General features: G+C 37.0%; 1 protein-coding gene across 5 annotated transcripts in view; it reads left to right on the forward strand.

Annotated features, from left to right (window-relative positions):
* The first annotated feature begins 467 nt into the window (after positions 1-467).
* Positions 468-15,718, forward strand: part of LOC5575438 (semaphorin-1A) — a 612,610-nt gene continuing 597,359 nt past the window's right edge. For 2 of the 5 annotated variants that reach the window (XM_021844665.1, XM_021844669.1), the window contains exon 1: positions 469-2,354. The gene's annotated coding sequence lies outside the window, so the exon portion shown is untranslated. Of the gene's footprint in view, positions 2,355-15,718 lie in introns of all 5 variants that reach the window. The other 3 variants (XM_021844666.1, XM_021844668.1, XM_021844667.1) reach the window with 3 other exon arrangements.

Here is a 15,718-nt window from a genome sequence, read left to right on the forward strand (position 1 = left end):
ACTTGTGGCCCAATGAATTTCGTAGCATCTGCGAACAAGTTGAACAATGGTCAAAATCGATTCACCCCAAAAATTAGATGTGTTGGAGAGCTTCTGAGAAAATTGTGCAAAAATATCAACAAAAAAGCTGTCGCAATTCAAATATTTTTTGTAGTAAAAAATGATGCTGTCTGTAGAGAGGTTGATTTATACTTGAAACAGTAGTAAGAAAAATTATGTTATTTTAAATATATCCCGCACTTCAAACTTTTTGTTGGTACAATGATGCTTGTCCTAAAATAAAATTAATAGCAGACCGAATGGGTGAACGATAATTTGGAACATATTGGAACGTCATAAAGTATCGTTTTTGTGTCACTGTCAGACGGCAATGGTTAAATGCCACAACCACTACCATATCTCCAATCGTTTTTGCGAGAGCCAAACTGTAGTGAGAATCGTGAGTAAGATACTGCATCAAAACACGCAAACTCTTGCCACAGACAGAAGCATAACAAAAAAGGGGCGACCAACAACTAACAAAAATACAACAGCAGTTTTTGGGGTGAGAGAACAAGCCCAACCAAAGAGCGAACTGTCAGAATGGACAAAAGCAGGCATGAATGAAGTTGAGCATAGAGAGCGAACGCATGCTACAGGGCTGCTCGGCTGGTTGTACAATATGCTTGACTGCAGCTGCGGAAGAGAATGAGCATAAAATTATCGATTTTGTCGAAACGAAACATAAAACGAGAGAGGGCAGATCCAGACAGCCGAAAACATCATCAGGCAACTAGACCAGGCAAGATATTCTGAATCCTAACGCCGTATAGTGAGAGAGAAGCATCATCCGAAGTACAATGTTATTGCGCTCCTCGCCATCGTCGTTGTCGTCGTCGTCGCCTACTGCGGATTTTGTGTGATATTCAAAATGTCTACCCCTGCGGAGGACAGATAGAACAGGGAAAAACTAGCCTTTCTGAATGGTCGGTGTCGTTGAATTGCCCTGCCCAAACTTCCGGTGCATTGTGGAACGCAGAGGATGGTTTGAAGCCCGTTTCAAGACGATCCAACAGAAGTGAAACAGTGAGGCGTTAAGCAATCCGGATTTCACGGGAACCGCTTCCGCCGCGTCCTCCGTCGTTGTCGTGTCGTTTTTGCGTGTGTTCTGTGAATTTTTGGTTTTTTACTGTGTACCATGTGCGTGTGTCCAAAAATCTTGGTTGACCAGACCCTGGGATCGGTGTGAAGTTCATCTAAAATATAGAAAAGGATAGTTCCACAAAGGGAAAGGTCATTGAATGCTGTAAAAATGGGAACCACAAGAGGCAGAGCCTACTTTTATGAGGAAATTGTGTAAAAAGTTTCCTTTGAGAACGTTTGTCCACGGAATTCCGGATTACAAGTCGCTTGCAATTTGGTGCATTGCTCTCAAATCAGTTCTGTGTGTGCATCTTACGATAGTGATCGAATGAAATGATGGTGCATTATAGGTGTCCTGTAACATAATCCGGCTAGAAGTTTAGCCGCAGTCGTTCCAATTGGCATTTGATGCAATCAAGTTCTACCAAAAATCAGTGATAGTGGCAGTGGTTTTTCCAAAAATCGAATAAGAATCTCATGTGAGTGAAGCTTAATAGCCGTAGCCAAGAAAGCATGTAAATATTCCAAGAAGCGAAAGCAAAAATAAAAAATCAATATTTACTACATCAAAATCTGTGAGGAGCGACACGAGAGTAACAACGAGAAGAAGGAAGCAAAAAAGGAGAAGAGATCGAGAGGGCCGTGTCAAAGACGAGTGAGAAATACGCAACCGACAAAACAGAGAAGATCGAGTGCATGGAGGAAGAATCGAATGAATAGCGAAGACGGAGGGAAACAAACAGGCGTGGGTTGATAAGAGGAGGGCTATTTCTGCCGAACCGAAGAAGAGATTGAGAGTGTGTGGAGAAGGAAGGAATGCGACAAAAGTTCTGTGATTAATGATAGTGAAAGCAGAATCAGATCACAAAGAGAAAATAATCCAGAGCCCAGAAGCAAGTTCTGAATTTGTGGTCGCCGCTAGCCACGCACTTACCTATAAGTGAAGTTTGTTGGAATTTCAAATTCGCGGTGAAGGTTCGGTTCTGTGCTCAATGAAAGTCATCAGTGCATTTGTGAGTGTCATGCAGTCGGTGCAAAATTTCAATTGATTTGTGAGATTGTTCCGTAATTGGTCGTCCAGTACGCAGCGGTGAGAAGCTGTCGACCGGACAAGTTTTTAATCCCTCCTGACATTAGATGTGTGTGAGCGGTAAAGTGACGGCATGAGATAACGCAGCGGAAGCTTAATCCAACGAGATTTATTGATTACTGAAAGTCGGGAGATCAGAAAGGTAATAAATAGGGATTAAATCATCGGAGGTGTTTATTATACGGCTTAAGGCTGTCGGTAGCTTAGTGTTGGGATTAAAATGGGCTCTATCTCTTGAATAAGCTATGATTTTCGAGTACATGAAAGAAAATTATAATAATGTTTAGTTAAGCCTCTTTTATTTTGGATAAAGGTTAGGATGAACCACAGCTACACCTTGAATTTTAAAGAACACGCATCTGGAGGACCAGATATTCGTTTACGCTGAAAACATGATTAAGTTTTTTAGCGCAGAGACCTCTTTGGATCCTTAAATTGGAAAGGGAAAAACGGCAGATCTAGTACACTGCTCATACTCGCATAACAGACCCATATGTATAGGGAATGCCATAGAATATGGGACTGTTGTATAAAATTAAACTGAAACAACAGTGCTTTCATCTGGTGAATGCTAAGATGTTACAAAAGTCTGTGAAAAATGAACAAAAGTTCGGTAGAGATCAATCTTTTTACCATATACCGAAATTTACACAAAAAATCTGTGAGATCATTAGGCGGCCATGTTTATAATTGCGAATTTCGCCGAAGTTTATATTTTTGGTAAAGACGGTAGTGAAGTGAAATTTAATGTAGATATTACAAATTGGAAAACAAGATGAGTCGCTAGTGTAGTATCCGTCAATTATATCAATTTACTTCCGGCTGATAAGGTATTTTTGTAATTATTCATAATTTATGGAATTCCGTTTAATAAACTATTCGTATCGAAAAAAGTTAAAATTCAATTATCAAATAGCTTCCATTGTTGAGTGCTTGCGTTTCAATCATCATATAGCAGTGACTAATTTTGTTCGGGATATTCATTTAGAATTGTGTAGATAAGAATAAGTGCTGCATTGATATTATTAAAATGAAGGCACATCACTGGAAATCCGAAAGAAATTGTTCTTTATTTCAACGGAAGAACTGTGAAATGTCAATGATAAAAACCAGAAATCACCGTAAATTTGTGAAAACGCACAGAAACGTTCGGTGAAAGGATTAAATTGAACAAAAAATCCACAGGAAATTTTGTCGGGATATCCTTGCCGAAAATTCTGAGGTACACAGCATTGTACATACAAAGTTTTATATCCATCGAAGTATATTTACAAGGCAGATTTTGTTCCTCTAGGTCAACTTTTATAGTTTTTCCGAGAGGTCTTAAGCAGTGCTGTTAAATGTCATTATTTTGGAAAAATTAGAATGCTTATAACACCTTCCCAATCGACATATAGCATTAGCAAATATTGCCAACGGATAGTAATTCGGAAAAAGTCACCGGGAAAAAAAACATTTTCCGATGACTTTTTCCACAGGGAAGGAAGATATATGCAATATTCAAATGTCAAAGTCACGTGACATTTAACAGCCCTGATCTTGAGTTTAAGCTGAGAAATTTCATAATAATCAATTGACCGTGTTGTTGGTTTTGTTTCGAATTCCAAATATGAGTGATACCCTGAACACTAGGCCGTCCCTTATTTTTCGAAAATGCGAAATGTTAAAAGTTCGTCGTTGTCAAGTGCTCGTTTTGGTGAGAAAAAAATCAGGTAAAAATTTGAAGTCCGTACGTGAACGCTAAGTGGTCCCCCAACGGCCCTGAAGGTATTGGGAGAAAATGATCCCCGTGCGTCAAATCGAGCTTGCTGCTCTAGTGTACGCAACATGAGCACGAAAAGCCACTAGTAGCAAATTGATAATCAGCATAGAATTTTAAGTAAAATAGTATTTTATACTGTGGATATCTTCACAACACTGCACGCTCACAAAAACAATCGGAATTACAAAGGGATCGTTCAAATATTACGTAACGCAACAGGGGGAGGAAGGGGATCTTCCGTAGTGTTAGGGTCCATACAAAAAAAAAATGAATTGTGCATACAAAAGCTGTTACATGGGGGAGGGAGAGGGTCTAAAATTGACAAATTTTGCGTTACGTATTATTTGAATCATCCCGAAGAAAACAAACTTCTATGCTGATCATCAACGCATGTAGGAGAATTTGTTAATAGTGGCTTTTCGTACTCACGTTGCGTGCACTAGAGCAGCGAGCTTGGTTTTGCGCACGGGTATCATTTTCACCCAATACCTTCAGGGCCGTTGGGGGACCACTTAGCGGCCACGTACGGACTTTAAATTTTTACCTGATTTTTTTCTCACCAAAACGAGCACTTTACAACGACGAACTTTTAACATTTCGCATTTTCGAAAAATAAGGGACGGCCTACTGAACACTCCACTTATCAAGAAGAAAATTCGACCAATCAAGCAATATCAAACTTAAGTTAAAACTCAAAATTGTCGGTTCCAATGCGACGTCAATGTTTAAATGTAGGAGAAATTTATAAACTTTAGAAGTAAGTAAGAAACTCTAGGAGACAACTGATTAATTTGAGGAATAACTTGCTATCTCGAAGTTGAGCCGAAAATATTACGAGTGAACTGTGGACAAGGATTTGCAATCAGTTTTTTTTTTAAGATTACTGTGAAAAGGAGTAACATTGATCAGCGGGGTAACATTAATCGGAATGTGCCATGAAGTGGAAAGCGTTTATCGTTTTTTTCCAGTGTATGAATGTTTTTTCTGTTTCTCATATTCCTGAGATTATACGTAAAATTTTTAACTTTCCGAAATAATAATTTTCATGTTTAATCAGGCTTGAGAACTGTGATCACAATTTGCCACAGTTCATCGATTCTGCCAGTCAACCAAAACACAAAGCAGAAGCAGCATCAATGGACCAGTGCACGAGTTCATTCGTTGACGTTTAAGCAGTGCCGTGTTATTTAAGTGATCATGGGAATCGGTGAACTTGGCACCGCTCAAACGTCAGATTAGTGATTTCGTGCATTGGTTCATACCATCAGGTATTGCGCTGCCAACGGTTCACACACTGCTTGACTGTTATTGTCTCTCCACTATGACCGTTTTCGGGCAGCCATCTCGAGGTGAATGATTGGAAAAAATGTATAATAATTCGATCGCTAATATTTCGCTTGTGTGTTCAACTAATTGATATCTATTAGCGTTAACAGCAAGAGCACAATCATTCCGTTGCGATACATATAAACAAGTTCAATTTCATGCTGCCTTTATCGAGCAAAATTGAAAAACCCCGAAAACCGGAAAAATCGTGTCACCGCTGTGCTCGAGTCATTTCGCATTCGGGTTTGAAAAAACGTTGCGAAGAAGAAGATTACAGTTTTGAAGAGCCGTGACATTTTTTTGTTTTGAACGGTCATGGTTTGCTTCGGATTTTGATGGTCGTGTAGAAAAATGTGAATGTCGAGGTGGTAAATGTTTGCTACAGTACATTTCTCATCCCTGTGCATAATACTTCCAAAGATGAGGCCGGAAAATGATATAAGCAAGAAAAACGTGGTTTAACCAATAATGGTATCGCCGAAAACAATTCCGTTCATGAATTACTATGAAAAATGTAGAATTTTCTTAAGAAATGACCTATCTTCAGGCGTAATCCACAGTTCAAAACTTTTTTTTAAATAACTCAAATAGTAAAAGTTTAGCCATCATATTTGACTTCATGGGCCATGATTTTCGTAAGTAACGGTATTTTGAATATTAGCGATCATTCTTTACATGCTAAGTTAGAAAAATTATCGAAATTAGCATTACATGAGACCTCCATGTTTAAGCAAGTATATTAAATTTAAGTTACAAATGACGTAATTTTCCGTCAGATTGAACTGCATATTATTCGGATTGCAAACATTTTCAGTCCCATTGAACGTAATTTTACAAGAATGCCGTATTTTCAAGTTCACGTACCATAAAATTTAGGACATTTAATTTTTTACATCGTGTATTTTGCTAAATTTACGTCATATGTAATATTACTGAGTGTGTGGGTGAGCAAGGTTACCCCATAGAAGTTATATAAAAATGCATATATTTTTCAACATGATCAAACCTGTCATGGAACAAAATACAGTTTATAGTCACGATCTATGGCCGCCAGTTCTTGTGATAAAATATAAAAATTGCAACGTTTGCATTTGGAAATGAGATTTTTGAGAATTTTCCATAAAACAACTGATTAATGTTACCCCGAATTACGGTATATGTATTTTTGCCTTTAGAAGGTGTGTTCTACAGGTTATCCGTATTTATCCGTAAGAACTGTGGCGATTTACTTCTATTCAACGAAGCTGAACGAGTTGAGCGTTCTTACATGGTAATTTTGTTCTATTGTTTCCTTAAAAAATAAGTTCGGCATATTTCAAACTTCTAATATCAGAGAAACCAAGCCAAATGTGTAGAGTGGTCTTGACGAACATGGTTTTAAATTTATCACGAAAGAGAAATGTCTTTCGACTTCGCAGTATTTGAGATGAATAGGTTCTTGGATTCGAGATAAGCAAAAAATCTAAAACTACTCGGATCGAATAGTTTTATATTTCTCCTTTATCTAGAAGCTAAGAACCTCTAAATAAGCTCCAATACTAATAAGATACATCAATTAATAATTTTTAGTATTTAGAGAGGAAATATCTTCTAAACCACTAGAGGTCTTCAGAAAAACGTTTTTGAAACATTGTAATTTGCTTATCTCAATATTAATCGATCATTTTAAAATTATCAAAAAGAGTATTTCTTGTCAACATATTAGATGTATTCAATAGGTACATGAACATTGATTTTTATTGTTTTAAATGAGAGATAAACCCTACCACATTTTGTTGTTCGGATAATATACTGATACCGTAAAACGGGGTAACATTGATAGTTTTTTTTTTAAGAAAATTTGAATATTTCAGCATTCCAATTTCAAGATTTTTATTAAATGTTGTTTACAAGCACTGGTTCTTAGTTACCGGTTGTAGTTGAAAGATTGCATAACGATGCATTTTTAATGCATCTATAATTTTTCGTATAATCGAAAGTCGGGTAACTTTGATGGGCTTTTTTTTGGGTAACTTTGATAATGGGCATGTAAACACATGGTTCTCCACAACCAAACCACTGATTCACAATATTGCAGTTTTTAAAAGACACTACACGTTAATGCTTCCAGTGGGCAATTTGCCCTTTGAAGGAAGCACCACACTAGACAACGGACTAGCATTGGTATTAGATTGGAGAATGCTCATAGAGTTATTGGGTTTTATGCATGATAGTACAGAATTTATAGGAAAAAATCATCTACAAAAAAATTTGGAGTTAAAACATAGACGACAAACACCACGACAATTCGATAAGAATTTGCATCTATCTATCTCTCTATCTATCTATCTATATAAATAAAAATAGAATGGTGTTTGTATGTCACGAAATGGCTTTCGAACGGGTCAATGGATTCGAATGATTCTTTCTTCGTTTTGTTTGTCAAGAATTGCGACGTGTTTGTGTGTATACAAATACCTGAACATTCACCGGGAATGTCGAAAAAACGAGCGTGAACGAAACTTTCGTTTTACGATAAATAGCGTTTTTCAATAGCCTACTTGATGGCAAGACAAAGTTTGCCGGGACAACTATACATATCTATCGATAAGTTCAACGTACCGTAATCCGGGGTAACATTGATCATTTTTCTGAATGTTTCTTCAATAGTTTGTTTGAAAATGCAAATGTTGCAAATTTTATATTTTTAAAACAAGTACTGCCACCCATAGCTCGAGACTATATACTGTATTTTGTTTACTGAAAGATTTAAGCATGTTAAAAACAATGTTTAAGGCGATTTTTTGATTTAGCTGATATGGGGTAACATTGATCACCTACGTAAACAACGTTCGATAATACTGAAAATGTCGTTACTTACATAAATTGTGGCCCCTGATGCCAAATATGAAGACCAAACGCTTACAAGTCATTTACGTTTTGAGTTATTTTAAAATTAAAAACACCTTGAATCACGGAATACGCCTAAAGGTAGGCAATTTCCTAAGGGAATTTTACATTCTTAACAGTAATTTGGTAATGTTGCCTAATTGAGCATACTTATAAAAGTTTTGACAACGAAATCATTTTCGGCGAAGTCATTTTTAGTAAGAACCATATTTTCCTTGCTTATGTCGTTTGCAGAACCTTTGTGAGACATGAATCTTCGTAGTGTCATCCTTAACAATTAAAATCATGATTTCGAAAAGTTGACAAATTTACGTATAAAGTAAAAGCAATTTTCGTAAAAATATTAACTTTTATTAGCTCATGAATGTAAGAAAGAGAAGCACCATTCATGATTTGGAAATGTTTCATTAATAAATGATAATACGAACTTTTGATGAGATGAATCATTCCGATCAATGTTACCCCGCTGATCAATGATACCCCGGATTACGGTAAACCAATCGTTTTTGGAATTTAAATAAGTGTATTGCGAACAAAGTCGAACGAATTACATAAAGCATATAGAGCGTTGCATACTACTAGGCGTTTAACGACTTTGATTACAAAAATAGTCTAATTTTGTGAGAATGTTTTTCACTAAGAGGTTTTAAACCAAATTCATATTCTACCATAATTAGGCCATCAAGGACAAGTGACGAAGTCATTATAACTTCATAAAATAGAAATCGTAGAACACATTGTTTGTAAGCGTTCCAAAAATACTAAAATCTCATTATTTTTCACATATATAAAGCTACAAACGTTTTCGATTCCAACAAAAAAGGCTCTGACCTGAAGTGTCACACGAAAGGCCCAAACGCAATGATAGCGGAACCGGTTTGCAAGCATGGACTATTACTTGCTTGTCGGCTCAGTGTTGGCTTACTTTCATTCATTGACAGTTTAGTCGTGGTGGTGTGATTCATGCCGGTGAACCGGTTCTGCTTTCCGTTGCCGTTCCGCTTTCATTGCGTTTGGGCCATAATTCTTTTGGTTTTTGCATCTGTTTTGCTTAACCGATTAACAGTAATTATGTTGTTTCATTTAGTATGTTGTGGGTCCTGCACTATCAAAGTTACCCGCATTATCAAAGACACCCAGTTTTACGGTACCCTTTATTTTTGTTTATATGGCGTAAAGTATAATTTTACTTTCGAGATATAACATGATATTGAAGACAGAATTTATCAATGTTTTAATCAATACCACATGAAGCTATGAGTAATAGTTTTGGTGTAAGTAGGCTATTAAATCCAATGCAAGTATGCCGAATGTCGTTGTAGTGTCGCACTAATCCATGAAATAACTAGAATGTATGTAAACCGTGAAACGATTATACCTTACTGTCAAATACCTTCTATTGTGTGGAAACGTTGCATCTCGTATACCCTGAGAATTGAATTGTGAAATTGGAGAATAAAGAGCACTTGTACTTCAACGCGCATCCGTTACACTTGTATTATGTGTCTTATCCGAGATCCGATATAACAGTCGTTAGGTTAAAGGCTTCTTTGGACTACTTGATTTAAATTAATTATGATTCGTGGTTTACGGCTAAGCAGCCGAGTGGAAGTTTAACAACTACCAAAAAACTAAACATTACATATACTTTAATTATTGATATGGATTAAATGAACAAATTGATGTGAAGTTTGCGAAAAAGTTACACGTATTCTCGGTGAGAATCGAACTCACGACTCTATTTTCACTAGATAGGGCGCGTTACCCCTACACCACGAGAGGACTCATGGACGCAAAAGTTAACCTGAATTCGATTTCAGCTCAATAATCATGTGCTGGCGCACCTCTTTCGGAAGAATTATATGCTTGGACTGTGGACTGTTTTGTTGGACGAATCGGTAGTTAGGTGGAAAGATTTATCCTATTTGTCCTAGATGATGAGGAGGTCGAAGTGGTAAAATGGCTCAATCAGCATCTGAGGTTGGTTTCAACTCATGATGCAAGTTCTTTCCGAGTTCAAGAGTTTATCTTTCGATATCTAGGAGCGAAACGATTCCGAATCAGTGGAGTAGCAGACCTCCTAACTTCTAAAATAAGCTGCTTGTTTCAAGGAATCTAAATGTCTCATGCGATGAAACCTGTTCACAGATTCAAAAAACGACTTTGAAGCTTATAAATAGAAGCATTAATTTGATACGCTAGAGTACCGATGCATGGTCAAAATCAGTATCATTCAACCAGCATAGTGGCCGAAACTGATTAGGAGCGCGCTTTTGAGAGTTAAATAGTGACAAACTGTTTCCTTCAAAAGGTATAAATAGCGGTATCTTTTTCTAAAGAGGTTTTGGAGGTTTCTGGAAACCTTTTTGGTGGATCTGATGTCAAAATGCGTTACGACATTTTAGGAAAACTCCAAATAATGATCATCATAAGTGCCATGAACATTTCTCTGTGGGTATCGGAGGTTGAACTCGTGTGAAAATTTTAGATGAACATTAGGAAAATACCATTTGAGGAATTTTTAGAGGAATCTATGTTATAATGTTACCATTCTAAAAAACAACGCAAATGAAATGAAGAATTCAAGATTGATTTTCAGGAAGATTATTGAATTTTTGAACATATCACATTCGCACGTGTCGTTTAGACCTTCTGAATGTGACAAACTTCGTACATTTTTTCGGCAGCTGTACTACTCCTAAAGTTATCATGAATAGCATTGTTTGGGGGCCTTCCTTATTCGAGTGTGTGGTGTCTGAAGGTGTCTGGGTTCAATTCCCGGTCGGTCCAGGATCTTTTTCTAACGGTAATGACTTCCTTGACTTCCTTGACTTTTGTGGGCATAGAGCATCATCGTACCTGTCACAAGATATACGAATGCGAAAAATTGCAACTTTGGCAAAGAAAGCTCTCATCTAATAACTGTGGAAGTGCTTATTAAACACTACGCTGAGTAGCCGGCTCTGTCCCAGTGGGGACGTTATGGTCTAGAAAAAGAAGAAGAAGAAGAAGAAGAAGAAGAAGTGCACTGATCTATTCTGATAACTATCTTCGATCAGCGAATACAAGCAATTGAAAAATGAGCCTGAGCATAATTGGTTTATATGATACTAATTCAAAATTACATTTGAACCTAACATACGCTGGAATAACCGTGTTCAGCAATAATAAAACAATGCAGAATCAAAGCCAATGTGCCAACCTTAGCAGAAATCAGTTCCCAGAACGAATCGATACTGTGCTTTGAACTGCTGAGCTCTAGCTGCTCGCTCCTATTTCTTCCGTCTGGGCTGCGGTTATAACTAAACCAAGTTGACAAACCATTTACCGTAGAATGGAGCGATATTGAATAGTTAGATAATAAGGCATCAACAATTTCATTGGATGTTATAGATATTTTTGTTTAATACTGCTCAGCGAATTCAATATTTCATCAAGTTTAAATCGAAGATAACAGATTTACTTTTGATCCGCTCACAAGAACAACCAAACCGGTTCATATAACATCGTTCCACGGTATGCCTCAACCGCCATGAGAAACACACAAATGCACACGCTTTCTTCGCACATACCGCCGCAGCAAGAACCATTACCACCTACGCACTATCCGGTGGCAGTTTGCTGCTTAGTAGAGTATAGTGGGTAGGTAGCATAATAATTTATGAATGGCACTGGCAGCATTGGAAAATCTTCACTTCTTCTTGCAACAAGCAACGATAAGCTCCAAGAGAGTAGCAAAGCTCAGTCTCAGTGTCGTGTACGTGTGTACCTTGTGATTCATCGTGCTCCCTTGGGTGCACAGTGGTTCGATCTAAAATAAAAGATGTATAAAAGTCAAAATCCAATGAATCTGCTTCAAATTTTAGATTTTAACCACAAAAGTGTTAAGGAAGTCGGATATAATATGACCGTTGATAGAAAACATCATTGAACCACTGTGAGGTGGTGAGCCATCGTTCAGCATAGACCTCAAGTATGCTTTGGGGGAAGGGCGGAAGCGATGATGAGGAAGTCATTTGACGGGTCTTACCCTGAAATGTATGTATGGAGGATAATGAAAATTTAATCATACTACTCCGTATGTCTCTTCTTGCCTATCGGTATCTGAAGCCGGGACCACATTTGTTCCTGTGCGGTGTGCTGAGGAGATATCGATCGGTCCGGATGTGAAGGCATGACTTTTCGCTGTGAAGGCATTTGATACGTTTTCTGCTGTTTACTTTTGTTCATGTCATCGAATAATTAGAGTGCATCTGAAGACTTTTATCCGCTTACAGTATTCATGATAGGTCAAAAAGATTGACATTCACAGTTGTATTCTTATGACTTGTTATGACCAAAAAGCACTGTAATAAACGTCAAAATATGAAGCACTTTTATCTCTACAAGCTTCTTTTCGACATTACATCCCAATTGGTACACAACTTGCTTTTAAGTTTGAGTGTCTTCATGGGAACTTTCTCAGTTATTAACTGGTAGCTTTCTTTGGTAATTGATTATTTGAACATCTGTATTCTCGACCGATGGGATTCGAACCCACCTATCTCAGCATAATCGAGATGTTTGCGTCACGGATATGCTCTTAAAGAATTCCTCATCGTTTTAGGGACAAAATGTCTAAAGACAACCTTTCGACGTTCTATTCTTTCGATACTTTATCTTTTCGAAGTTTTGTCATTAAATCATTTGTGCTGAGTTACCACCCAAAATGATCTGAAACTTCACCCAGCACTCCAAAATTGGAATACCTGGCTTATTCTGCAGCAATGGGAGATTTACCAGGTACTAATACAAAATTTACAGAGTTGACTGAAGTCAGTTCTTTGGTTTAAGTTTGAAATGCAATGAGAAGCCTCGACCTCGAATTGGCCGAAGCAAGAGCTTTTATAGCAGCCTGACTATCTGAACAGAAATATATGACTTTGCCCATTACTGTTGAAGTGCTGCTTCAAATATTTCCGCCTGCTTGCTTGAGAGCAAATGATTCCGCCTGGAAAACGGTGCAGTGTATACCAAGTGAGTAAAACTGATTCAGCCTTAACTCACGATAATATACACTACCCGTCATAAATACGGACTCGCTTGAAAAAGTATTGTAGCACTCAGCTGAATATTGAATCACCCTGAAAAGTTTAGCATCACCTCAAAACAGGAACATTCATGATGCTATATCTCGAAATGCTGATGATCTATAACGGTGCGGTCTTCAGCAAAGTTGTTCAGCAGATCATCATTCGAAAAGCAAAAAGTTTGGTTCGCAATTTTGCCGCTAGGTGGCGCTAGTGAGCATTTTAAGCAAGTTCTATCTTGTGATCCATATGAGATAGAAAGTTGGAGTCTTCGGCAAAGTTGTACAGAACGTCAAGGACATTCAAAAGACAGACAATTTAGTTCGCAATTTTGCCGCTAGGTGGCACTATCCTAACAAAACTTGAGATCATATCGAAAACTCATTTTGATGGCGTGATAGTGCAGATTTTGACAACTCAGTTTGTTGTCATTTTGGTCGTTCTCATGAAATCAAATTCAAAACTATGGTTGCTATCGGCGAACGCAAATTGAAAACTATTTCTACTATAATTGAGAGCAAATTGAGAACTCACTTAAATATTCATATTTTTGTTTAATGTAGAAACGAGTCTGCAACAAGATAAATGCTTTATGTTTTTGTTTTCATAGTGTTTATGTCTGTAGCAACAATAAATTTAATATAACATGAAATTATAACATTAACAAACAATTAACATGATAGCAAACCGAAAACTAAATATGTTATCGAATATATTTTTGATTGATTGATATCAAATTAATATCAATTAGGGGAAGACGGGGTAAGACCGCCCGCCTAAGCAACTTAATTCATATGTAAAAATCAAGAATCAGTAAATCCTTTTTCGACGCAGCGTGTCTGTTTTTGAAACCTTAGGCATGATCAAAAAATATCACAGGTGTTGTATTTGTAAAAAAATTTTTTTTTCTTGATGCTTGAAAAAGTGATGTCTTATCAGGATTGTTTTTAGCGACGGGGTGTAAAACCGCCCACCCATGGGGTAAAGGCGACCACCACGATTTTTATACACAATTTTGCGAATAAATATATCAGCTCCCTGTGATTCTAAAATTTATAATGTTTTATGAATTATACCTTGATTAACAGGGATATTGAACTATTTTTAGGGTTAATTGTCTCAAAAAACTTAGATATGTACTTATCCTCACCTTTAGACACCCATATTTTGGGAAAATACGCGTATCTGGTTTGCATTTTTAACAAAATTGATTTAATTTTACTCGAATAGTAATGTACAACGTAGTTAAAACTTTCAAAATGGTTTAGACATTTTATTTAGTATAAATTAGGAGTGGCGGTCTTACCCCATCAACACTGGTTGGTTTTACCCCGCTCCGCAATTTTCACAACTATGGCCTTATTTCAAAGCTGAATATTTACAATCCATATTTCACTTCACTAAAGTATATTTCACATTTCTGTTAAAACATGGACGGGTAATTTGTTATGTTTTTACAACAAAACCCCTTCCAAAATTCTTAAGTGAGCATCTGTTAAATTTAGATCAAATTCAATCTTGACGAGTAGAATCTTTGTTTTTGATATTTGTTATGAAAAATTTAATGTGAATATCACCTTAAATGGTTCAGAATATCAAAAATCTTGTGTTTATGGAAAGTGCTTGATGAACTTTTAAGAAAACCACCATTTTCATGCCAAACTGAAGGTGGTCCGTCTTACCCCGGCGGGCGCTCTTACCCCGTCTTCCCCAAAATGCTGAAAACAATACATGTTTTCAATTTGCTTTCTTTTTTATGTTGGACTTTGATCGGGTAGTGAGCATGTAATATTGAGCTATTTAAGTGGATAGAACTTCCACATGAGATAAAAAGTTCGTATCTTTTGCAAAGTTGGTCAGAAAGTCAAGTACATTCTGAAGACAGACCATTTTATTCAAAATTTTGCCGCTAGGTGGTGCTAGTATTCATGTAAAATTGAGCATTTTAAGCAAGTTCTATCGCGTGATCCATATGAGATAGAAAGTTCAAGTCTTCAGCAAAGTTATTCAGAATGTCCTGAAGACAGGTAATTTAGTTCAAAATTTTTCAGTGCGCATCGTACCTTCGTGCTGTGCGTACACGAATTCTCTCTGCTCTTGGAAGTTTTCTTAAAAACTACCTAAAGCAATAAAACAGTACTTTTCAGTGCTACAAAAACAGTACTTTTCAGTGCTAAAATTAAAAACGGTACTTTTCAGTGCTACTAAAACAGTAATTTTCAGTACTATTCTTTCTACTATTGATCCCTTTACGATCCTTGTTTGGACCCGTGCCTTCGATTTTTCGTTGGACCCGTTGGCGAAAGCTAGCGGTGGTAATCCTACTTGGACACCGTCTTGGGAAAAAACCTTTCGAAGGTCACGTCTTCTTTCGTTTATTAATTAAACATGGTATCAACAACAAACAAAAGGAAAGGTGAATCTCTGAATTCACTACTTCCTTCCAAAAAAGTGGGTTTT

The sequence above is a fragment of the Aedes aegypti genome, chromosome 2 (assembly GCF_002204515.2).
Source record: "Aedes aegypti strain LVP_AGWG chromosome 2, AaegL5.0 Primary Assembly, whole genome shotgun sequence".
NCBI classification, from domain to species: Eukaryota; Metazoa; Arthropoda; class Insecta; order Diptera; family Culicidae; genus Aedes; species Aedes aegypti.